Here is a 25,111-nt window from a genome sequence, read left to right on the forward strand (position 1 = left end):
GGCTTAACTCGATCGCTGATTTATGTCCCGAAAACGACAACCAGCGTGTGTGTATGTAACAGCTTGAACTTACGAGGTGACGTACATATCGCAGAACCGCCACAACTCGAGAGTCAATTTATTTAACGATCAATTTCATAACGGTCCTAAATCATGCACCTCAACCCAGCTCTCCAACTATCCATATTTAACTTTGTGTCGTTTTTGGGCATAACTCTCTCGTGTTTGAACACCCTCTTCGGGAGTTTCTTGGTTCACCACAAACTTGAGGTTCACCTTAAAAGAGGCAACAATGTTGGCCGTTTCTGGAACTCCTAAAAGGAGGCAATTAAAGGAGATTGTCAAAGGCGTTACCACAAAAGTGCCTCAAAGTTCTTCCGTCCAAATCTTGCGGAGAAGAGGGACTCAAGAGCAATCATAAAGCCATTATCCTCTTAAAATTCTTCACATTTTCACAGTGGCTTACGTCTCGGAAAGTCGGAATTTCGAGATAACCCGTCCCGTAACCACAAGTCGGGGGTGTCTTGTCCGAAGAAAAATTTCTCTTCTTCAGAAACATCATTTGTTCTAAATAATCTGTGCTAAGATATCTGGACTATCCTTTGGGTAAATGTATCCTCATCACCCACATTTTCCCTTTAGCCCACTCTGGAAGAACTTGGAAGTGAAATTTTTCTCACCTAACCCGGAGAAGCGCACTCCCAAGACGACATGAATCCGTAATAGGTGAACCTTGGCACGCACCCGGAATGAAGAATGAATGGGACTGTTGACCTGTGTCCTCCTGGCTAATGTCCGGAAGGATGTCCTACAAACCACCACCACCAGTTTGTAGCAAGAACTTGAGATCTGAGATTCTGCTCGAAGGAATTACGTGTGACACGACCAGCTTGTCTTAGGTGGACCGTAAAAGGACAAGGATTGTTTGTTGTCCAGGAGGACCACCGCACCCTCGCACCCGCAGAGGATTTCCTTGTTTCATTTTGTGATTGGTGGGGGAAGGGAACTATCGCTCTCTTGGTATGTGGTGATATGTTGAGAAGTGGTTCATTTGCATAAAGAGGTGTTGAATAACCGGAACGAGATAATTTAGGTTGAATTATTAATGATTTATGGCAGAGAGGTGAGCTATTGTTGAGGTACAATTAAGAGTTCTGAATTCTTTAAATTCATTAACAAGCTACAGTCCAGACTCGATTATCCGAAGGCCTCGGAAAAATTTCACTTCGGATAATCGAAAATCCGTATAATCGAATCACAAAAAAAAAAATTTGTTGTCTAATTTTTGATTGACCCCTAGACTACGCTAAAGTGACTTAAGAGGCAGTATTTGTAAATATTGCTCGGTTTGTTCTAGAGGTCGTATCGAGATGCTCCGATTTGGATGAAACTTTCAGCGTTTGTTTGTCTATACATGAGATGAACTCATGCCAAATAAGAGCCCTCTACGACAAAGGGAAGTGGGGTAAAACGGGCTTTGAAGTTTGAGGTCCAAAAAACATAAAAAATCTTAAAATTGCTCGCATTTCCGTAAAACTTCATCAATTCCAACTCTCTTAGATGCATTCAAAAGGTCTTTTGAAGCACTTCAAAATGTGCCATAGACATCCAGGATTGGTTCGACTTTTTCTCTTAGCTTTTGCAAATTACTGTCAAAAATTGATTTTTTTAAAACCTTAATATCTTTTTGCAACAGCCTCCAACACCCATACACCCATAGGTCAAAAGATAGGTGATTACATGGACTATAAGCCTACGGTGTTAACTTTTTGGCCATTCGCAGTTTTTCTCATAGTTTTTCGATTTTTTCGAACAAACATTTTACAACGTTACTTTTTGCCCTGCAGGCCAAGAAGACGGCACTTTTTGGTATCAATTTTGTCATATTCGGAATCCTCGGACAATTTCACGTAAGTTAGAAGTATTGGAGTTGTAAATTTGATTTCAAAAATAATTAAATAAAACATTTTTGAAAAAAGAAATAGATCCTATTTACCCTGTGATCAATACGTCAAATGCTGTATCAAGTAGGCGAAAACCTGTTTTACCCCCAATCCAACAAATTGTTAACAAAAAATTAATTCATTTTAAATGGCAATTTTTCCAATCAAATTTACAACTCCAATACTTCTAACTTACGTGAAATTGTCCGAGGATTCCGAATATGACAAAATTGAGACCAAAAAATGCCGCTATGGCGGCCTACAGGGCAAAAACTAACGTTGTAAAATGTTTGTTCTAGAAAAATCGAAAAACTATGAAAAAAACTGCGGTTGGCCAAAAAGTTAAAACCGTAGGCTTTTAGTCCATGAAATTACCTATCTTTTGCCCTATGGGAGTATGGGTGTTGGAGGCTGTTGCAAAAAGATATTAAGGTTTTAAAAAAATCAATTTTTGACAGTAATTTGCAAAAGCTAAGAGAAAAAGTCGAACCAATCCTGGATGTCTATGGCACATTTTGAAGTGCTTCAAAAGACCTTTCGAATGCATCTAAGAGAGTTGGAATTGAGGAAGTTTTACGGAAATGCGAGCAATTTTAAGATTTTTTTGGTTTTTTGGACCTCAAACTTCAAAGCCCGTTTTACCCCACTTCCCTTTGTCGTAGAGGGCTCATATTTGGCATGAGTTCATCTCATGTATAGACAAACAAACGCTGAAAGTTTCATCCAAATCGGAGCACCTCGATACGACCTGTTACACATTGGCGAAAAACTCGCTCTTAGATTTGTAAATTCAAGATGGCGGCCAATATGGCGGTGTAGAAATATTGAAAAAAATGCATTTTATTATTTAATACTCAATCAAATATTCAAATTTGACTAAAATGAGGTCACAGAACTCGAATATCAAATAATATTAAAACAAGAAAAAGAAAAAAAACGTTTTTTTTTTGTTCGTAATTCGCTTATCCGAAGTCCCAAACAAACTTTCGGATAATCGAGGCTTCGGATAATCGAGTCTGGACTGTATCGCAATGTTGTTATTTACAATAATTACAGTCCAGATTAGATTCTCCGAAGTTTTGATTATCCAAAGTTCGATTATCCGAAGAATTGGATAATTGAATCAAGATTTATACACATTTACTAACTGCATCAAAGATTCACATTTTTGTATACATTTATAATTCTTTGTATTAACATACTCCAACTATGCAAAATGGTTGTCTATTAAATTACCATCGATGACATTCATTGAATCATCATACATATTTTCTGAATAAGAAACAATATTTCGAAGCCATTTCACTTCAAGACACACAACTTGACATCATAATCTTCTACTTTGAACTCTGACACTTCAATAACCATTCCAAAAACACCTATTCTCAAATCCAAAATTCCACTTATCGCCAACTATACTTGCTGTCCCATAATGCGATGGGGTTAACTATTCAAAGCCCGATTTGACACATTCCTGACACATAAATCGAATTCCCGCTGGGAAGGAAGAGGAAACCACACATATCCTTTTCCTGAAGGCCTCAAGCCGCAACTCAAAAAAGAAAAGTCCGGATGAATAAAAAAGACGCAATCGTGCGGAACTGTGTATGTAAATTTAGTGAAAAAAAAACTCATAAAAAATGTGCCACACAACCCCTTCTTGCCGCCTCATCCCGAGATGTGTCGAATGTCAAAAGAAAACGACGACGAAGGGGCGACGAAGACAACCGGGAATCACTCATTCGGAAGTTGTACGTAATATAAATGTTGGGTTAGATATCCTTGTTTGCTCGTTTCATCGGTGACGGGTAGCAGGACCTGATGTTTGCTGCCACCGGGCTCGGAATCTCAAGAAAGGGGGAGATTTGCGCTTTATAAATGTTTACAATATATTCTGGACTTTCGTTTACACACATGATCTGTTGGGGGAGAAACTAGGACGATGTGCGATGTGGAGGGGGGTGGTAACCGTCCGGAGAAAGTACATTAAATATCACTGTTATTACTAGCGTTTTGTTCACACATCATAAAACTTTGGGTGATGGTATGAAAAACGTTCTTGATAGACAATATTTTCTCTGATATAGAAGGAAATTTGCGTAAAACTTGTAATATTACATTATGTAAATTTGAATACTTAAAAGTGTAGCAATGGTAAAAACGAACATTTTGCAAATAAAATAACTAATTTAAGATATCACATATCGATCATTCTGAATATTTTAGAAGCCTTTTTTAATTACATATCAAATGATGTAATAAATTTAAAATTTGTAAGAATTGTGATAATTTATTTTTATAATTTTTTTATTTGGCTGAATCTTTTTCGGGGGCTTTCCGTTGACCAAAGATGGCATTTCGATCTCTGATTCGTCATACAAGTTTTCGTACATATTTTTTTGCTGAATTCGAAAAAAATAGTCCTTCCTTTATTATCGTTGATCGGAAGGCACGCATCCGGTTGAGTTCGTCGAACAAATAGTTAATTCGCTAAAATCAATATTTTATTCCAAAACCCGAAACTGGACCAAGTAGATCAAATCCGGACAAAATTCGCCAAAGCCGAGAAAATCAAGTCGATGTTGTCGTGCTGTCTTGTCGCACGTGCATTTTGGGCCAAATTGAGTTAAAAATGCCATTTTGTGTAGCTCAGAATGCCTCATCTTTTCGCTTTCATAGATCTCCAAAATTCGATTTCAATCCTGAGATACCTATTTAATAACAACCGAAAAATCTCCGTGCATTGTTGTCACTCTTCATATGAAAGAGGTTTCAATTTTGTCGTGCTATCTTGACACAATCTGGAAATTGCTGCAAGTGCGACGACTGGTCAAAAGGATTTCTGGTCAGAACGCCATAAACATTTGTAATTAAAACTTGATACCTCGGCAACCAAATTCATCCAAACTTCGAGACAATGCTCAGAATGGTCATCCAAACAAAACGTGTTTGCTACTGTTTACATTGTGTGCTCTATTTTTTGTTTATTCAAGGTCAAACATTGAAACGCATTTTTTTTGAACGTCAAAAAGCGACGTGCGACAAGATAGCGTCGCGCAACGTAGAAATGCATATCTCCACACACGCACAGACATTTGCTCAGAATTTGATTTTTTGAATTTGATTGATAAGTATAAATGAAGGTGGGTTTAGGACTGGGGTACCCAACCTATTTTTTCTGAATCACTGACGGGCCGGAAATGATGTTTGATAAAAGTTGAATAGAAATCATATAAAACAAATTAAAAAAGTGTGTTGCAAGTAACATTTATATTACTTGCAACAATTAGATTTTTTATAACTTAGCCTGGATAAAAAAAAATGAAAGAAAAACTCATTTTGCTGTACCGTGCACCTTATTTCCAATATTTTACACAACATTTAAAAATAATTTTAAATTCTCTAAAAAATTAACCAATGCTGGGAAATAAATAATGAATACTTTTCAATGCGTTGCTTTTCAAATTTCTTTAAAATATTTAAGTTTATGAAAAAAATATTTTTTGCTCCTTTATTTTTTTGAGAAATTTTTAAATTATTGAAAACTCAAAATTTTAAAGTCATTTCAGGCTGCAAATTATTGATAAATACGTATTTATCCGGATGTTCAAAAATGATAAGGGGTGGTAACGCCTAAGATATGGTATGGAGGAGGCGCATGGTGGCTCAAGAAAATTTCAATAATTTGTTAATAAGCCTGATTACATATCTTGTTTCAAAATGTTGAACATTTATTTTACCTATAATAAGCATAAACTTTCAAAAAAAGTATTTTTGAATCAATTTTTCTTAATTTTTATTTGGTACCAGGCGTCTCCATTAGTATTAAAAAACATTTTTTTTAAACGCAAATTTCACCGATAGAATATTTTGAATCGAACATATTCTTTATCAGGAAGGTGAAACACACCTTTCTACGTATAAATCTCCCATGGGTGTTTTCGATTTATAATATTTTGCTTCCTCCATACCGTGTATGCGTGAGTTGGCAGAGAATAACCCATAAGAAAAACTATTAACGGTGCACATCAACCACAGCTTTTGCAGATTTTTATTACAGACATTTTAGTATCTTCAAAATTACGGGTACTATCGAAATATTTTTTTATTCATCCCCTAAAGTACTGTCCACAAAGTAATTTACAAAAAAGTTTGACTAATTTTACAATCCCGTTGTTGCAGGATTGGGTCCGTAAGTTTGACAATTTTGGAATAAGAAGACAACAACTTCCTTCGTTGCTGTGCACCCTTAAGTGAACAAAAAATAGACCTGATACAAGACCGCTACCGCAAAATACACCATCTTTGCTCGAATATTCTAAACTAATCCAAAATGAAGTATTCCACAACGATCCCAACACTTACACTGGCCATGCTTAGCATACGCCAAATAACTATAAATTGTCACCGGAACCACTATTTCACAACAACTTTTCCACAAAGTTCAGAGCTTGAAACTGATTGACAAAACCGTACGAAACCGTATGTGCGTTCGCACGATTCCAACCTCGCAAATACTTGATCCCACATTTAGCCAAAATTTACTGCCAGTCAGTGGCAACTGCACCATCGCTTGGTTGACTGTGTGTCCACTGCGTAGGCAAGTCCAGGACCTCAACGCGGGACATCATTGCAACTCCGGCGATGCAATGTCCAAAAAGCTCGTATACAGTTCAGTTCAACAAGCTGCAAATCCTCCATGAATAAGTACCCCCGGTTTGAAAAGAGTCTCGGCGCTGATTTGGGGAGGCCACTTTCAACTCTCAATATTTGACTCTGTACTGACTGGCGTTGGTCGGTTCAGTTGGTTTTGTTCGGCAGCACCCAATTATCGACCTTTTCGAAATGTCCCCCGGATTCGGTACGTTCCCCGCCGGAACATCCTGCGTAATTTATGGCCAATATATTTGGTGACAAAGCTCGCGCGAGCGCACCCACACAGGACACTGTCGTTTAACTCTTCACGTGTGTGAGCCGCCACGTGGAGGGAACTATTTTATGTGCGCGGGCTTGTCAACGGGTGTTCAAAATCGATGCACCCATAAATTACGTCACCGCGGGATTATGTTGGGGAGATTCACCGCCGCGAGGACTTGCTCTTTTCGGCTGGAATGTCAATGAATTAAACAACATGCTTGGAAAAGTTGAAAAAATCGGAACAAAAAAAGTATTGTCGCTTTCTCACAACCCTCTAGCGAAAAAAAGTGTCCGTTTTCATTTGGGTGGCATTTTATTGGGCTAATATTTTTTAATGTCCTTTTGAAATGGTCCTCACAAAATTTCATTCATTTTGCGGAACGAGGAGAGAGGCCAGCGATAAGTACCGCACTTTGATGGAAATTTTAATATCCAAAAGGTAAAGATGTTTTACAATTTAATTAAAGATGGTGACAAACTCGAAAGGACGACAATCGCGTATCCTGCTGCCGCAGAGGAATGTGTCGTCTTCCAAACTCCCACCCTCGATAGTCGTCGGTTCGTCGTTTAAAAGTTAGAGGGCCATTGTTAGCAATTACAGCCAAGTTAAGGGTGAAACATTTGCAGTGTTGAAAAGGGGTGATGGAAGCTGTTGCCGGGGAAAAGTGTTGGTATTAACCCTTTCGGAACTTTTTGGTGAAATCAAAAAATCAAATTAAATATTTTGTTGGTGCACGATTGTTGTAAATGGTGGTAACGAGGTTGATGGTTTAGAAACATTTTCGCATTCGCATGGAGATGGTGATCTTAGCGGGTTGCAGACTGGATTTCGTCATGTATGTGTGATAATTGTCCAGCTCCGGCTGCTTAGAAATTTATTGGAGGGAATTAAAACCAATTCTACCAGAACATGACAGGTAGCACCATGAAAGCCATCCATTGCCGGCCGCTCCCATCTCCACCATTCACCGGGGCAGGAATAAAGATTAGGAGCACGGGAAGTGTTGATGCTAAACTTACTTAGAAAAAGGTAGCGAAACCGCAGGCTCTTTTTCCCAACCCTATTGTGGAACTTGATCAAACTGACCGTTTGACCAAATTTGATCGAATTTAAACAACAAGGTTGCGTAAGAGTCGCGGGGAGTTGGTAGTTGTGATGGGTAAAGGTCTGGGAGTCGCCCTAAGCAAGCGATACGACCATTGGCATAAATGAAGTTTACTGTTAGGTTATTATTCTCAAGGCAAGCAATCGGATGCTGCTGTTGAGACAATTCCCGTTTAGTCAAATTGGTGAAATTAGTATTTTTATCAGATTGAATTTTATTCTCAAGTCAAGCAATAAGATGTTGCTGTTGAGACCGTTGTCATTTTGATGGTTTAGAAACATTTTAAGTTAAAAATCTGAGTTTACAGAACGATGCAAAGTGAAGACTGGAATGATAATTTGATGTCTCTAATATATAGTTACGGGAGAGAATTAAGGCATTGTCAAGCAAACAAAAACAAATAAATGTCAAACTACTTTCAAAGCTCCGTTTCGCAAAGAAAAAAGTTCGCACAAGCCATGAGAAAGAGAAAATATTGACAACTGGAGGTTATTTTTGAAGCAAATTAAACCCAAGGGACCATCGAGGGAAGAATGCATTTAGCTAGGAAGGAATCGAGACAAGAAGAGCATCAAAGTACTGAGTTAGCGAAGCTCGACAACCAGAAGGTTATGACAGATATTTTTTAATTGAAGGCCTGATTTTCTGATAACAAAAGAATTTACCACAAAGAAATGTATTTATTTCTATGTTGAGTTAAAGCATAAAAATATAAATAATATAATAGTTCATGTAAGATCATCAATTTTAAAGAAAACAATGAAACTGCGTTGAACTCTTAACTCGCTACTGCCCAATTTTTTTTCGATTTTTTTTTTATTTTTTCCGTTTTGAGCAACTTTTGTTCTACGAAAAACTTTACTTCTCTTGTTTTATGTTTTTGTTGTTTCATTTTTAGTATTTTATTCTGCATTTATCTTGCTTAGTTTATGTTTGTTTTTGGTAGTATTTGGCCTACTTTACCATCTCCTATCATTTCATTTAGCTTATCTTGTTTTTTCATGTGTTTACAGTAACTTTTTCAATTTTTTGCATGTTTTTCACATTTTCTGCTATAAAATGGCACCATTATCATTTAAATTGTAAATAAATGCGTAGAGGCATAGTCTGGGGCACTAGAAAAAATACTACATACTTCTTTTTACTTAAAATATAATAAATGTTAGTAAAAAACACTGCTAAAGTTGACCTCTAAAAAAATACATTTTTAAAAACACTGGCAAAGTCACATAAAACAAGTAAAACTTCCAACCCATAAATTTTCTAAAATTTTAAGAATTCTTCTTTCCAATGCTTTTTAAAGATCAAAAATTGGTTGAAAAATTGGATGAAATTGATTTTTGGCGATTTTTTTAATCGAAGCCCGTCAAAAGGCGAGGTTAGGTTGTAAAGAGAGGGTTAAACGAAAATTCTATTGATGTTCATGTATGCTAATAAATTTCAATTCTCCAAAAGAAACATAAATAAATAAAACAAAAACAGCAAGTTGAGAAAAACGCTATGCAAGTCTGTTCCACACATTAGGCTGTATGTTAAGATTTCACAAAGAAGCTGGATTTCTTCCAGGTTTCTAGTAGAAAGTAGGTACTGGATATTTTTTCTGAAAGAGCACTTGATTGTGAACCAAACTGCATCAATAACTCAAAAATGATGAAATTGCCTCTGAGACATTTATGCGAACGGTGGCAATAAAATAGCAGTGAAAAATTATGATACTTTCGAACCGATTTTGTTAGAAAAAATAGGGATTTTCTGAAAATTCTTATAAAAGCATAGGTTTTTAAAATTGTCTTAAGGTCAATGCAAATTTTATTTAATTTTTGTTAACATTTTGAAAATAATTTTTTTGCTGATGTTTTGCAATTTTTTTATTTAAATATTGTTTAAAGCGTTGTGAGATACTTTGCCTTGATATTTAAAATTTATTTAAAATATCGATCAGGGCCTCGGGACAAAAACTAATAATGAAATTTTAATAAGCCGATCTTCAATTTCAATTGAAAATAAATGAATTGAATTGAACAAGTATTTAATTTTTTTATTTACCGTCATCTTGGGCGAAAAAACTGCTATCACTATTCAGACTGTAGTCCCGATTCACCCCAGTTGACGATATTCGTGTTCCTGAGACAATTTCACAACAGAAACATGCATAAAAATGTTTATTTTCATCCATTTTAACCCTTTAAAAAATGAAAGTAAAAAATTAGGAAGCTGCTTTTTTTCTGGTGTCATCTAGTATCCTTGGAAACGAACTTGATTTTCATTAAAAGTAAAAGTGTTTATCTAATATGTTAAACTGCCTTACCCAAAGCGTTCTCAGAATTTTAAAATTAAATTGAATTTTGCCTAAGTTAAAGCCTTTTTAAGATTTTGTTTTTGAACCTTCAAACTTTGTGTCCCGATTTGCCCCACTTCCTGTTGACCTGATGTGCTCATATTTTGGCCAGATGCCTCGTGACGCGGTGGTTAGCGGCTTCGACTGCCGATCCCTAAGTTGCTATGGGGCGCGGGTTCGATTCCCGCCTTATCCTCTTGGCCTTCTATCGGATGGGGAAGTAAAACGTCGGACCATTTGCGTAAAAGAGGTTTTAGGTGACTCACCACACATATCCTTCGGACGCCTAGAAATGAGCAGAAACTTGCAACAGAGACCACAAAAGACCCGGGGTCGTTAAAGTGGATTGCTTTGCTTTGCTAGTTTTATATGTACAAACAATCCCTGAAAATTTCAGGCAGATTGGTGAGTTCGATGCGAGATGGGTATGCTATGCTCGTGGACTCGCTTTTACATAAATTTAATAGTGTGTATGTCCGATAAGGCATACAAATCGTTGAAGCAAAGAAAGTAATTTATACTTCTAATTATTGATTTTGAATAGTAATAGCAGAGTAATAGTATTCTAAGTTTTTTTTTCATTTTTGAATGATTCTGTCTTCAATGTCTGAATGAAATTGTATTTGTTTTAAAGGAATCGTCAGAAATTAATATTTTAAAACCCAAAATTAGTAAATCTTATCTAAAAAACCATCCTTGACAGGGTTACTTCACAGCCCCTGCCCGACACTTCTCACTGAGCGAAGAATTTCCATCCTCACAACAATTGTGTCCCTCGAAAGTGGAAGATTGCTTACTTTCTCTTTTGCTCAAAACACTTTTATATTTGTTTATTTTATGATATTTCCAACTCCCACAACTCACCCTGCTCGTCCGTCTTTTTCCCCCGAAAGAAAGTTTTTCCACCAAAGTTCACCCCGAAAGGGGTTCACGATCTTTCTTTGGGCACAAACACGGTGTTTGTTTTGTTCTTGGTGATGATGTCCAACCGGTGAAAGGAAAAAAAACGGACATCCGGCACCCTTGGGACGTTCCGCGAGGACGCGCTGGAAGCAATAAAAGTGCGATACCCATCTCAAGAATGCTCATTTTGGGAATGCTGAAAAAAGTGATAATCGACCCCCGTGGGCTGGCGGCGTTAATGAGGAAAATATCATTCCAGTGGGAAGGTATTTTTTCTTTGATTCGCAAAAGGAGCAACGGAAAAAAGGAAGATTCTCTACATTTTTTCGACGTGTTTTAATTATCTTGATTAACGTTAAAACGATTTACTGACCTTTTTCCTTCCTTTGCTACATCAACGCGTAATCCCTCCGTGGATAACTTTAAAATAAAGAGATCAAGAGTACAGCTTACGGTGCTATGGTAAGTAAGAAAGGGTTATTTTTTTAGCAATAAATGTTTTGTGATGAAGAAACAACAGTCTTAGCAGCATAATTCTTTTGCTGTGAGCCTGGTGAACGATGTTTTTTTTATATATTTTTATAACTTTTGGTACTTAACTCAGTGTGAGGTCATTGTAGAAGGCGATAATGACATTATTAACAGTTGAAAGTGAGCAATAGGTACTTTTTTTCTTCGTCAGCAGTTCACTCGTTAATGTCTTCCAAGATAACGAAGAATTACTGGTAAAATTTCACTAGTAAGCCATTCCTATAGCATCGTCAATTTAAAGGTGTTATCAAGCTTTTTAAAGAGATCTTCATTTTCTTTTTCAGTTCATATGAATTTGGATTACAAACTGAATATTTCATATATTTTTTCTTTTACTTTCAAAAATCATATTTAATTATTTAGAATATTTTTAGCGAGTTTTGTTTTTGTGCAATTTATGTATAATGTGATATAGACTTTGGATGAACTGTCTTACTTTCACTTTATGTTTGAATCCTTTCACCGCATAGGTCTCCTTCACACCTAAAGTATTGACAACAGTTAACACCTTGACGTGTCGTCGACAACAACCGGTCATTTGATCAACTTTCCCCCTTCATAAAGTTACAAGTTAGGAACGCATTCTACCACAAACCCAGCCAGCCAGCCATCTCGTTACTCAATTGCTGATAAATGATGCTCGTTGACAGACACAGCTGTCAGTGATGAGTTTTGCACACAAACTTATTGTCTAGCCATATCGACAGCCTTCCTCCTCCTTCAGCAGAAGACTACTTGTGTCACATGTGTTCCAGTTGCCTTGTTTCAGGCATTATGTTGGCATTTTGATGAGCTGGATCAACACTTTTTGGGAGCCCAGAAGAATGTCACTAGCCAAGAATAACTCAATATGCACGGCTCGTACCAAGTCGAAAAGTTTCTCACAGACCCGAGACACGTGGTAATCTCCTTTCACCGCACACGGTGTCACACGTGGTGATATTGGACAAGTTTCCAGCGATGACGGCCGGGACAGGAGAAAAATTAATAAAGCCCTGACTTGAACCGCTCTAATTGCGAACTGTAACGTATCATGATAAACCCTGCAGCAACAACATCGCGCTCCCGATGACATGATAAGCTTGACTTTTCGCGTGTTCCCTCCTGCTCTACGTAACCACCACGTGTCACGTGGCAGTTCGGTGGGGGTGTGAAAAATAAATCCAACTCTCGGGATAAATAAACGTGTCAGAAACACCGAATATCATTATCTTTCACAGCAGCACCAGTGGTCGTGATGCCCTTATTTCTTGTCGAATTGTGTGTGGTTAATGTCGAGTAGGTTACCGGTAATATGATTGATTCCATGCAAATTAGCAGATATGTTTGAAACAATCTTCAAACAATATGGAAATGAACCAATGTACAGTGGGAAAAATCGAGGCAAAAAACGGACTTAATTGATGCCGGTCAATAAGAACTTTCAACCGAGACATTTCTTATGTGAAAAATTCCAAGGAGTCGATTGGTGATGGTGAGAACCCGCGGAAATTTGCGTAAGGCCCGTTTAAGGCAGAGTTACCCTGTTTTTTGCTGTTTTTATTAGTTTTAAATATGTTGCTGAAATGTTCAATATTTTGACATTACTATTTCTTTTCTCTTCACTACTCCATCAAAATGAGTTTCAGGTACATTTTGCGGGTTCTCATCATCACCAATCGATTCCTCGGAATTTTTCACGTGAGACAGAGTTATGTCAAAGGATTGAAAATTTCAGCAAAATATTTAAAACTGATAAAAACAGCAAAAAATTGGGTGCATCGGAATTTTCCGCGGGTTCTCACCATCACCAATCGATTCCTCGGAATTTTTCACGTAAGAAAAGTCTCGGTTGAAAGTTCTAATTGACCGGCATCAATTAAGTCCGTTTTTTGCCTCGATTTTTCCCACTGTGCAATGTATTAATAAATGAAGAAAACTTTATTTCACTCTTCAAAATTGATTTGATCTTCAGTTTTTTTTCTAATCAATATTAATCAGAATTCTATATACACGACCTAAATTTTACATAAATTTCATTAAAAAGGTTATAATGTTAAAAAAAAAGATATTAAATAGAGATATTGAATAAAATGCACCGACCAACAAAATTTTTGCGCAGGCTCAACTCGATGCATGAGTATGGGGTTCCCACAACACAGTTTGTATGGAGAATTAGTGCTGTTCACGGCCTACCTCGAGGAGCAGGAAAAGAAGAAGAAAGCAGCAGCGTCCCACTCTCCTCAGCGAAGTACGAGCGCAGCCGTTCCTGCAGTTGGGCAGCGTACGGTTCCAGCGGACAACCCAGCGATCCCTCCTGGATGGGGGCGTTCGTTTGCCAGCGTGGTCGCTGCCGGTAGCGGCGATGCGGCCCAGCAAGGAGTCACCGGGGAAGATCTCTTTAACCTGCCGGAGTTCTTTGCTCTCGCGGGGGAGATGATGACGCGGTTTCGGAGCTGCCGTAACAAGGCAATTTCTGGCCCTCGGGGAGCTGATGATCAAGCACATCTATAATTGATTATTTTTGTCTGTGATCTAGTTTTAAGCTTTCTCTCTATCTATCATTTTTGCATTGCACTTTCTGTAAGTTTTTTGAAAACTTTTTCTTACTCTTGTCTATTCCATAGTTATAAGTAATAATTTTTCGATTGAATTACGATGTAAAACACAGCTGAAAGGAACACCAAAACTCTGTTGTGTACCTAAATGAACTCATTGTAACTTGATTATTCACAAATAAAACCGAATTGAATTGATAGTGCTGTTAACTACTGCCACATGTTACATAAAATTTTTGCTTGTACGCAACAGCGAAGAACCACCCTAATACTCCATACAAACTTTGGAAAAAAAAACCATTCGGCCCTGTCTTAATATTTTTGAAAAATTCAAAGTGCACGTGTTTCAGATGACCCCTAACTTTATATTTTCCCACGGGTTGAGCCTGCGCAGATATTTTTTTTTTAATTTAGTAGGTTAGTGATAGTCAAGATGAACACAAATAAATCTGTTTAAGCTAAGGTCTGTGGGCAATTCTTTCCAAATTTACACGAAATTGGAAAAAGCTGCCCCGAACCCTTTTCGAATTTCTTGACACTTTGCTATAAGTTTCACGTATAAGATCACGTATCCGAGATCCATTCAATATCTCGTGACGATGGGCTTTATTTTTCTAGATTTTAATTTTATTTAGAACAAAAGTCTGATTAGTATTTTTATGATGAGCGGCATTATCTTTTATTTTTTTTTATATTAGAAAAATGATCAAAATCATCATCATTTTTTTGTTTTCTTCTCTACAACTTTGTGCCAAAAAACACGGAATTTAAAAAGTAAAATTTTTGTTCAGTTACCTTTAAACACTTCGGGATTTGTTGAATAGTTTCTTGTTGTCTTAAAACTTGCAAAATAGTTGCTTATGCGCCCTTTTCAAATATTGCTCAGACATGAATCTCGATTTTTGCAGTTGGTTACATTGAAATGGTGGAAAGACATACCTTTTTAACAGTGTTACAAACTTTTGACCTTGTAAAAAATCAGTTTCATGCTTTTCTTTAAAAGTATCAAATTTAATTGAATTTTAATGCAGTGAAAAAAGTACAAACGAAAAAATTAATTTTCTCATAGGAATTCATAAAAAAAATCAGGTTAGGAAATATTTAGTTTTCTACGAAACTCAAAATCTAGATCTTTGAAATAATAAAAAAAAAACGTTACTTAATCCACCTTTAGGTGGTTGGTGCCTTCCTCACATTCATAAAGTCAATACATTCAGTAAAAATAGCAACATTCCCCTTTAACATGTTTAACAAATCAACTTTAATACTCATTTCTTTTGATAGGGTTCGCAGACCTTCAATATTTCTAGCTAATCGGCAAGGTCTGATAAAAAACCTATCCAACGATAGTTCGCATGATGGACCCGGACATTTCATTGAAATATCTGAGATCCGGCCTCCATAAAATGTATAAATAACACTTAAGCGCTAATAACTTTTGATAGGGTTGTCAGATTTTCAATGTTATGGGCTAATTGGAAAGGTAACATGATAGGTTTTCTTGCAAAAAACACCCGTTTTTGCAATCTTCCGAACTTACGCCAAAATCGTTTTTTTAGCATAACTTTTGAAGTACTTAACTAAACTTGCTGATTTCAAATAGAGATCTATGGGACCCCAAGATGGATCGAATGAAACTAATACGGTCAAAATCCGTTCATCCAGTCCGGAGATAATCGAGTGACATTTTTTTTGTCCACCCACCTACACACATCCACACAGACATTTCGACGTCGTCGTGCTATCTTGTCGCACCCGCCATTTTGACGTTCCGAGAAAAACGCGTTTTAATGTTTGACCTTGAATATACAAAAACGAGAGCACGCAATGTAAACAATAACAAACACGTTTTGTTTGGCTGACCATTCTGTGCATTGTCCCGAAGTTTGGTTGAAGTTGGTTGCTGGAGTCCCGAGTTATAATTACAAATGTTTACGGTAGTCTAGCTTGTACGTGCGACAAACTCATCCCGACTTTCCTGGCTTGAAATCCCTTTGGCCTTTTGTCGCACTTACATCAATTTTCATGGAGTGACAAGATAGCACAACAAGATTGAAACTACTTTCATATGTAAAGTGACAAAAATGCACGGAGTTTTTTCGGTTTTTGTTGAATATCTCAGGATTGAAATCGAATTTTGGGGATCTGTGGAGGTCAAAAGGTGACTCATTGTGAGCTGCACAAAATAGAGTTCTTAAATCAATTTGGCCCAAAATGCACGTACGACAAGTTAGCACGATGGCGACGAAATGTAACTTTTTCAAAACTTTTTTTTCGTAAAATCGCGATAACTCGTGATGTTTACAAGCAAACCCTTATGTTTACATATCAATTTTTTTTGTAATTGTCTGCTCTACATTTTTGTAGAACAAAAAACACGAAATTTTAAAATAAAAAATTTTGTTCTAAATGAAAAAATGACCCTTCTGGGTCAATAAAGATCCGAAAAGTACATTAAATTTCCCATAAAATGACATGTTCAAAAAATTTTTACAGTCGAGTAACGGCAAATGGGAGAGTTTTAAAAACTTTCTTAGTGTTTTTTTCGATGAAAAATACGTTTATTCGGAATTCTGAGTACGCCATCAAATCGGGCGTCTAATTTTACATAAAAGTCCCTTTGACACCAAATTTCTATCTCATCACCGTTTGAGGCTGCAAATTATTGAAAAACACCTCATTTTTCGCATGTTCAAAAATGAAAGGGGTCGTACCACCCCTCCGTCACGAGATATCAAAAAATGGACCGCGGATTCGTGATCAGGGACAAAAGTTACCCCTTAGGACAAAGTTTCACGCAAATCGAAGAGAGGTCGGGGCAACTTTTCCTGATTTCGTGTGAGTTGGTAGAGAATTACCCTGTTTCAATTTAAAAAAAAATGTAAAATGCATAACAGACCAGTACAGTTAATGTGCAAATATCAGTTTTCAAAAAATCTATGTTTCGACAAAAAAAAAATTTTAAAATAAACAACAAAACTTGCGGTACTGTGTTTAACATAAACAAAACATAAAAATTAAAATTTCAAAACATTAAAATTTAAATTTTGTGAGATTTGCTCAAATCAATTTAGTTCGTCAACAGACATGGATTCCCGACAGAAAATGCTGCCATGCTCATCAGAAATCAGCAGTAACAGTAGCGTATATTACACCCACGGTTCGCAAAGTAAGAGTTATTACCGTTCGTCACCCGGAATGGTAATAACATATTCAAAATTATCTAATCTGGCCTGTTGTAGTACGTCGTACGGCGGGGATCAGACCGTCGAGGATTGGTCCCCCTCCACAAAACCAACCCGCGGAAGCTTGTTTAGACAGCAACGCAATTAAAAGTGATGCCGGAACAGACAGAGACGCTTTGGAGGAAAAGTCGCTAACGAGGAGGACGGTTTTGGACGCGGTTGTTTGATATTCATAACTAGGGTTAGTGAAATTTCACGATTTCGCGGACAGCGTGAAATCCGCGAAATTTGGCTTTTTCCGCGAAATCCCGTGAAATTTTATGTTTGTGTGAAAATGTAACGATTTTTCATGAAATAACTTATCAAACTTAAAAAGGATTAAAAATAATGTTATGAACTACTGTAGAATTAAGCGAGTGAATACCCTGGTTTTATTACTAATATAGGGTTAATGATTTTTTCACGGTTTCGTAGACGGCGTGAAATTCGTGAAATTTATCAATTTTCTCGAATCATTGAATGCAAATATGGGCAAAAAAAATAAAAAAAATATAAATATTAAAATAACAAGCCATAGTTTCAACATTTGCATGGAAAAAGTATTTTAAAATGCATTTTACACTAGTTCAGTAGTTTTGCAATCATTAGTTTTCAAATTATGTAAGATTTGACGCAAACAAAAATTTTAGCAAAAAAAACATTTTGCAATAGCAAACATCGAAAATTTAAAAAATTCGAAAGATTTTTAAATCAACCCAAGCATTCTTAAAATGATCCCAAACATTCTTAAAATGGAATGAAAAACGCAGGGGAATGAATTTTGAATTTATTTCAACTGATCCATTGAAATTTTTAAGTTCTTCGATAAAAATATTTTTTTTGTCCCCTGAAGTTGATATGAACCATTTGAAGAAATATTAAGATTTTTGAGTTTTTTAGAAACTAACAAAATGTAGTAATATTTTTATTCGCTGTATTAAATTTTTTAGTGCTATTTTATTTGAAAGGTATAGTTTTGAAAGAAATTAAAAGAATCAAGCTTTGTTCTATTCAAAATAAAATCAAGAGTATTTTTTTATCTTTGGAATCATTTTTTTTTAAATATAACAAATTGGTTTTGGGCCTGTTAAATTTTAACGATCTCATTTAGAATAAAAATTTCAATTTTGTTAAAAATTATATTATTTTTGCAAAATGTTTATAAATATGTATAATGGGCTAAATGACGCAGAAAATTCAATTTATTTTACTCATTTTGACTGGACAAATCTAGCTTTGATACGGAATTCAATAAAATGTAAAATGATATAACAGAAGCAAATTAGCGAAAACATTTGAGCTTTGTTAGTCGAATATTAAAAGAGCAGTTCAGTAAATGAGAATACGCGTGCCCTACATTTTGTTTCAAAATATATATAGAGCCCATCCAATAACCAGGAGGATTTTTTTTAATTGGAAGAATTTTTTTGTCGCATTCAAATTTAGTAAAGATTTTTTTTACATAATAATACACAATGAAGCATAAAAAGTAGTTTCTGTGATTTAAACATAGGATTTTCAGAGTTATTTTAACATTTTTCAAGTTCCGCGAAATTTGCGTGAAATTTGGTGTTTTGAAATTGAGGTCCCCGTGAAATTTGCAATTTTCGAGCGTGAAAAATCACTAAGCCTATTCATAACTCAAAAGGGCGCGTCCGCGCTCGTCAGTCTGATTCGGGAGGGGGTGACAAGCGTTGGATGTGTTTCCCCAGTTGATTTCGCGGTTGATACGGGAAACTGCGATGACAACGACAAGTGGGTGATGAGCTGGGGTTTTTCAAGAGATGGGGGAATAAGTGGCAATTAGGTTAAAGGGCGGGCAATTGAAGTGAAGGGAACACTTGGGGATTGGACACTTTGTTGACAGATGAAATTAAAACAGTCGTTGGAGTATTACAGATTTAAAAAAAAACACACAATAATTCACACAATTATACATGGCTCTACTAAAAGCTTAATAATAACATTAGATTTTTTAAAATATTAAATCGATGAGAAAATTTTTACCAAAGCAACAGTTTCTTTCCCACTACGTAAATTGTGTTCAACAAAGTAGTATAAAAAGCTCAAAGGACATTAAATTCAATCAAATTGCACATTAAAGTTCATCCCTCATGATCTATACGTTCAACCCTTTTGGTTGCTGCAACATCCCTCCTTAAAATTTCCGATACGTTTGCTTTGCATGAATTATGTGCGAAAAGTAGCAGCAGCAGCAACCTCCCAACCATGGACCAAGGCAATTATTCAAACCTTAGCTGACCATCAACCCTCAACAACCCTTAAAAGTTCAATCCTAATCAGTTTTAATTCGTACCGATTTGCGCAACCTGCCACATGCCCTAGGAAGCCGTTCGATATCCCAAAGTTCTATAAACCACCAGTTTGTGGACCCCTTCGCAAAAAAACAACAAGACAATCCAACGGAAATCCTCCGATTACACGAGGGGCTTAACGTGTTCAACTGAAAAATGATTTATTGCCGTTCGAGTTCGGGCCAAACATAACCTCACAAAAACATACCGTAAACCAGGGTCAATCGGGACACATGGGGCGAATTGGGACAGCAGTTTTAACCATGTTGGAGCACAATATTTTGATTTTTCTGGTTGGTTTCGGTTAGAACAGACTCAGGCCAACAAAATGTGTACATCCATTTCCAAATTTAAAAGCTTTAAGTGCTCTAAAAACTGCTGTCCCTATTCAGACTGTAGTCCCGATTCACCCCAGATTACGGTACTCCGGCTCGCTCACATAATCTCCAAAACTGGACCAATTCGTTCTCTATTCCGAGAGTCCTGCACGGGCCCACATTTATGTTTTATTGGATAATTTTCAAATTTATATGATAATTGTGTGGATCAGACGCTGCTGTCCGGTAAAGCAATCGAAGGATTCTGACGGGCAGATCTTCCGGGCTGAGGTGCCGAAAAGATGGTCGATAATCGCGTCATAATCATCATCATATTTTGGGCTCATCTCGAACGAATGGACTTTGGCGAGGGAGGTTTGTTCTGCACTGCCCTAATAACCAGAAGGAGGAAAAAAAAACAACACTTTGAGGGGGAAGTTACGGTCTTCAGTTGGTTGTTTCTGGTCAACAAGATTTGCCAGGACAAATCCCTTTCGGATTTGTTTTTTTTTTCTGGCGAATGGTCAATTGAAGAATTTAGTGAGTGCAGTAAAGCAGATAAATTTATGGACAATTTTTTTCGGGAATTGCAGTTGGGTTGAAAGGCTGCTTATAAAAAAGAATAATTTTATTGTTTCGATCAGGATGAAGGCAATTCGTGACAACTGTTTTGCTAAATGTTTCTAAACATCATAGATAAATACACTGAATGAATTTGGAAGTTTGAATTAACCATGTACCGAGTCTGAATCTAAGTCACGCCAGTATCTTCTTACACAATAGCACACATTGCCAAAATCTTGTCAAATCACACACCATTAATCACACCGCCTTGCTAATCCTTCTCACTCATCACGCCCATCATCAGCCATCGCCCCCGAATAGCACATTTTGCTCAAAACTTGAACCCGAGATTAACTCGACCACCATTAGATTCTATCACGACCGACTAAACGGCATAATTAACTTAATCCTCGGGCGGAACACACGCCCCATGGTACGCCGTAAAATTAAAGCAAATTCATCCTAACCGCACATTATGCCGCATTAATTACAATCCAGTTTGGGCCCAATGATCCAGTTAATAGTACCTACGAGCGCTCAGATTGCTTTCCGGAGGAGGAAAATGTTGTCCTTGTTGCTCAACCCACCGCACAACGGCGCCTTCCAAGTTCTTGGTTTGGCTCGGTAAACCACTTGTCGTCGAGGGGTTTTCCTTCGGCTTTTCCAACCTGCAAACGGCTACAAAGGGGGAAACGACACACATGCCTAATGTTGGTTTAACTTTCACGTAAGTGGTGCGGTGAATGTCATTTTCGTGGTTCCCTTGGAAAGACAAAAGATATCCTTGGGAGGGGTTGTAAGATTGTCTTAATTTCTTTTCATTCAATGTATTCTTGTTGGAAAAATGTTTCAGTTTTGACTCCTAACATGTTTCGAGGGTTTAAATTAAATAAATGTTGGTTGATTCTCTACCAACTCACACGAAATCGGGAAAAGTTACCTCGACCCCTCTTCGATTTGCGTGAAACTTTGTCCTAAGGGGTAACTTTTGTCCCTGATCACGAATCAGAGGTCATTTTTGATATCTCGTGACGGAGGGGCGGTACGACCCTTTCCATTTTTGAACAGGCAAAAAAAAGCATATTTTTCAATAATTTGCAGCCTGCAACGGTGATGAGATAGAAATTTGGTGTCAAAGGGACTTTTTGGTCAAATTTCCGTTACTCAACTGTAAAATGAAGTTATTTTGCAGCATTAGTATTTTTTGTCATATAAGTCTCCATACAGTTTGGCGGGCTGGTCATATAAAACGGGTATATAAATGTAGGATATTCTGTATCTTGAAAAGGAATTTTCTGACTTTTCGGAAACAAGGTGCACTGAAATAAATCAGTTTTTTTTTTAAATTAACATTATATCACTTCTTCTATGATTTCGCAATTTTTAAATTTTTATTTTTTGATTTGGATGAAACTTCGTCCATGCATTACTAATGTCAAAAGAAGCAATTTTGCATCATTCGTTTTTCCACACAATTTAGGTGCTGATCATACACATGGGTATTTAGATGTATAAAATCTGAATCTTGCGAAGGGATTTTCAGATCGATTTGGTGTCTTTGGCAAAGTAGGTTATGGTTATGACTTTTCGAAAAAAAAAGGTAAATTTTGATTTTTTTTGTTGTGTTTAACGTGATTTAAAAATACATATTCGGCGCCATAGCGCATGATAGTGCAAAGTCTGATTTAAAATAAATGATTTGAAACTATCAAAAACCTGGACCAAAAAAATTAAAAACATGTTTTGAAGCAAAATCATTTTATTTTTGATAAAATGTAGCGTTTCAAGTTACATAGTATACATTTTCGATTACTTTTCGTTTTTAATTTTGCATTTTAAAGGTACTTCTTGAAAGAAAAGCACCCCTGAAAAAGTATTTTTAAAGCGTGAGAAAATTTTCTACAATTTTCTCTCTGAGACTATGAAAATCAGGAAATTAGTTTCTGGGTACAGCCGCACAAATAATTCGAATCGATGAAATTGGTTTTTTATAAGTGTAACCTTGTAAATGAGCCAGTAATTTTCAGCTGACGATATCTCGGAAACTATTTATCCGATTTTAAATGTTGATGAAAGAAACTTTCACAAAATTTGTTGATCATTGCATTAAAAATATTAAAAAAAATTACTCGGAACTATGAAATTGAGAAAATTATTTGATGGCTTAACTTTTGAAAAGGTCTACATTTCAAAAGTTAAGCCTAAATTTAAAATTTTGTAATTAATTTTATTGAAAAGATCAGAAAATTTAGCAAAAGTTTTTTTGACATTGTTAAAACAAATATGTAATTAAAAAGTATTTTATTAAATGTTGGATAAAGTGTGCCATTTTGGATTTAAAGACACTTTTATGTTATAATCTTCCAAAAGTTTAATATTTTTCTTTTTTATTATATTCTGAAAAAAGTAGGGCGTCCAATTTTCCTGGGTTTTGAAATTCCCGGGAAACGGGAAAAATATTTTTGGAATCCCGGGAATTCCCGGGATCCCGGGAAATTTTTGAAGCAGTAATAAAATCAATGTTTTCATTATATTTGTTATGTTTTTCAAGCCTAAAATTACAAAATTAGCTCAATACTGTTAATTGGTGATAATTTACACTTCAATCTTAACAAGGACAGCAGTTTTTAAGATAGCTTAAAATACATTAAAAATCTCTCTTTGATGTGCTTTGGAATTTGAAAGAACCGCAATTTTATATATATTTCTTTTTTTTATTTATTTATATAACATGACTACAAAAGCTTAAACAATTTCATTGAAACTGTCTAAAACAACAACACTTTAGATAACATATACATAAAATTCTGTTTTATATTAAAACATATTTTAAAAATTATCCCAAAGTCACTACCGCCAACTGGAGATAATCGAGACTGCAGTCTGAATAGATACAGGAGATTTTAGAGCAATTCATTTGGAAATCGGTGTACTTATTGTTTTGTAATATTCTTGTTGTAACTAAAATCAATCAAAACAATCAGAACATTATGTAAAAAATGGCTAAAACAGCAGTCTAAATTTCTTACTTTTGTCCTGATTTGCTACAGATGCTTGGTTTTGATGAAATAACTAAATATGATGTTTTTTTTTCAAATTTCAAGTCATGAATATACGAAAATATAATACAATGTTTTTTAAAATACATAAAATTTAATAGAAAATATTGAAAGCGCAAGGCATTTTGCGGATCTGTAAACTAAATTTTCAGCAATTTCCCCTAACAAGCCAAATTAATGCTGATACATGCCGAATACAAATTTGAATGCTTTAAAATTATTATCGAGTACTATTCATCTATTTTCACAACCAAATCTGAATTTCCAAACCAAAATTTGATTTGTTTTCATTTTCGGGAATTCCCGGGACAAAATTTAAAAAATCCCGGGATTCGGGAATTCCCGGTTTTGGAAAAATCCCGGGATTTTTGACCCGGGAATTCCCGGGATGGACGCACTAGAAAAAAGTGAATTGTGAATAATAAGCATAATAAAAAGGTTGGTTGATTTCAAATTTTTGATAAATTTTAACATTTTCTGTTTTTTTTTAATATGAAGGAAAACCACTTCTGATAATATTTTTGAATTACTGAGAAAAATGCCTAAAAAAATTTCTCTAAGAATTTTAATCGGTGAAAGTAATTTTTTTAAGTGTCTTCTTTTAAGCTTATTATTTTCAACTGACGATATTTCGGAAGCTATTTGTTCGATTTTCAATGTACAAATTAACCATTTGTAGATTTACTGATCATTCCAATAGAATAATTTAAAAAAATTAACATGAAATATGAAATGAGGAAAATTATCTGCTTGTAGACCTTTTTAAAAGTAATTTTATGAATTTTGAAATTGAAGTCAGGATTAGATCAGAAAAATTTCGTTAAGCACGTTTTGTCGGTTTTTATTGAATATTTCAGGATTGAAATAGAATTTTGTTGATCGGAGAAGATCTGAGGCATTGTGAGCTGCACAAAACGGCGTTCTTAACTCAATTTGGCCCACAATAAACGTGCGACAAGATAGCACGACAGCGACAATAAATTAATTACCGTCATCTGGGGTGAAACGGAACAACGGGGTGAATTGGCACAGCTGTTTGAGCCAGGTTCTTCCAATATATTTGGATATTCAGGTACAGATAAACTGTATAAATACATCGATTTCCTTATTTAAAGCTTTTAAATTTTAAAACTAATGTCTCCATTCAGACTGTAGTCATAAAGTAACTCAGAGTGATTACTAGCATGAGATTTTTTGTTCCTTTTGCGGTACATCGCAAGCTTGCTACCAGCAAACCTTATGAGCCAAAAAATAAATTACTTTTTTCGGACTGTTCTCTGAGTTACTCTGTGCTGTAGTCCCGATTCGCCCCAGTTGACGGTATCAAAAATTATTAGGCTTATTTTATGAACAATCT

The 25,111-nt window shown here is 35.9% G+C and overlaps 1 protein-coding gene across 1 annotated transcript in view; it reads left to right on the plus strand.

The window, feature by feature from the left end:
• The first annotated feature begins 7,382 nt into the window (after positions 1-7,382).
• Positions 7,383-25,111, plus strand: part of LOC128093113 (probable enoyl-CoA hydratase, mitochondrial) — a 204,992-nt gene continuing 187,263 nt past the window's right edge. The window contains exon 1 of the mRNA XM_052708829.1: positions 7,383-7,393. The gene's annotated coding sequence lies outside the window, so the exon portion shown is untranslated. The remainder of the gene's footprint in view (positions 7,394-25,111) is intronic.

The sequence above is a fragment of the Culex pipiens genome, chromosome 2 (genome assembly GCF_016801865.2).
Source record: "Culex pipiens pallens isolate TS chromosome 2, TS_CPP_V2, whole genome shotgun sequence".
NCBI classification, from domain to species: domain Eukaryota; kingdom Metazoa; phylum Arthropoda; class Insecta; order Diptera; family Culicidae; genus Culex; species Culex pipiens.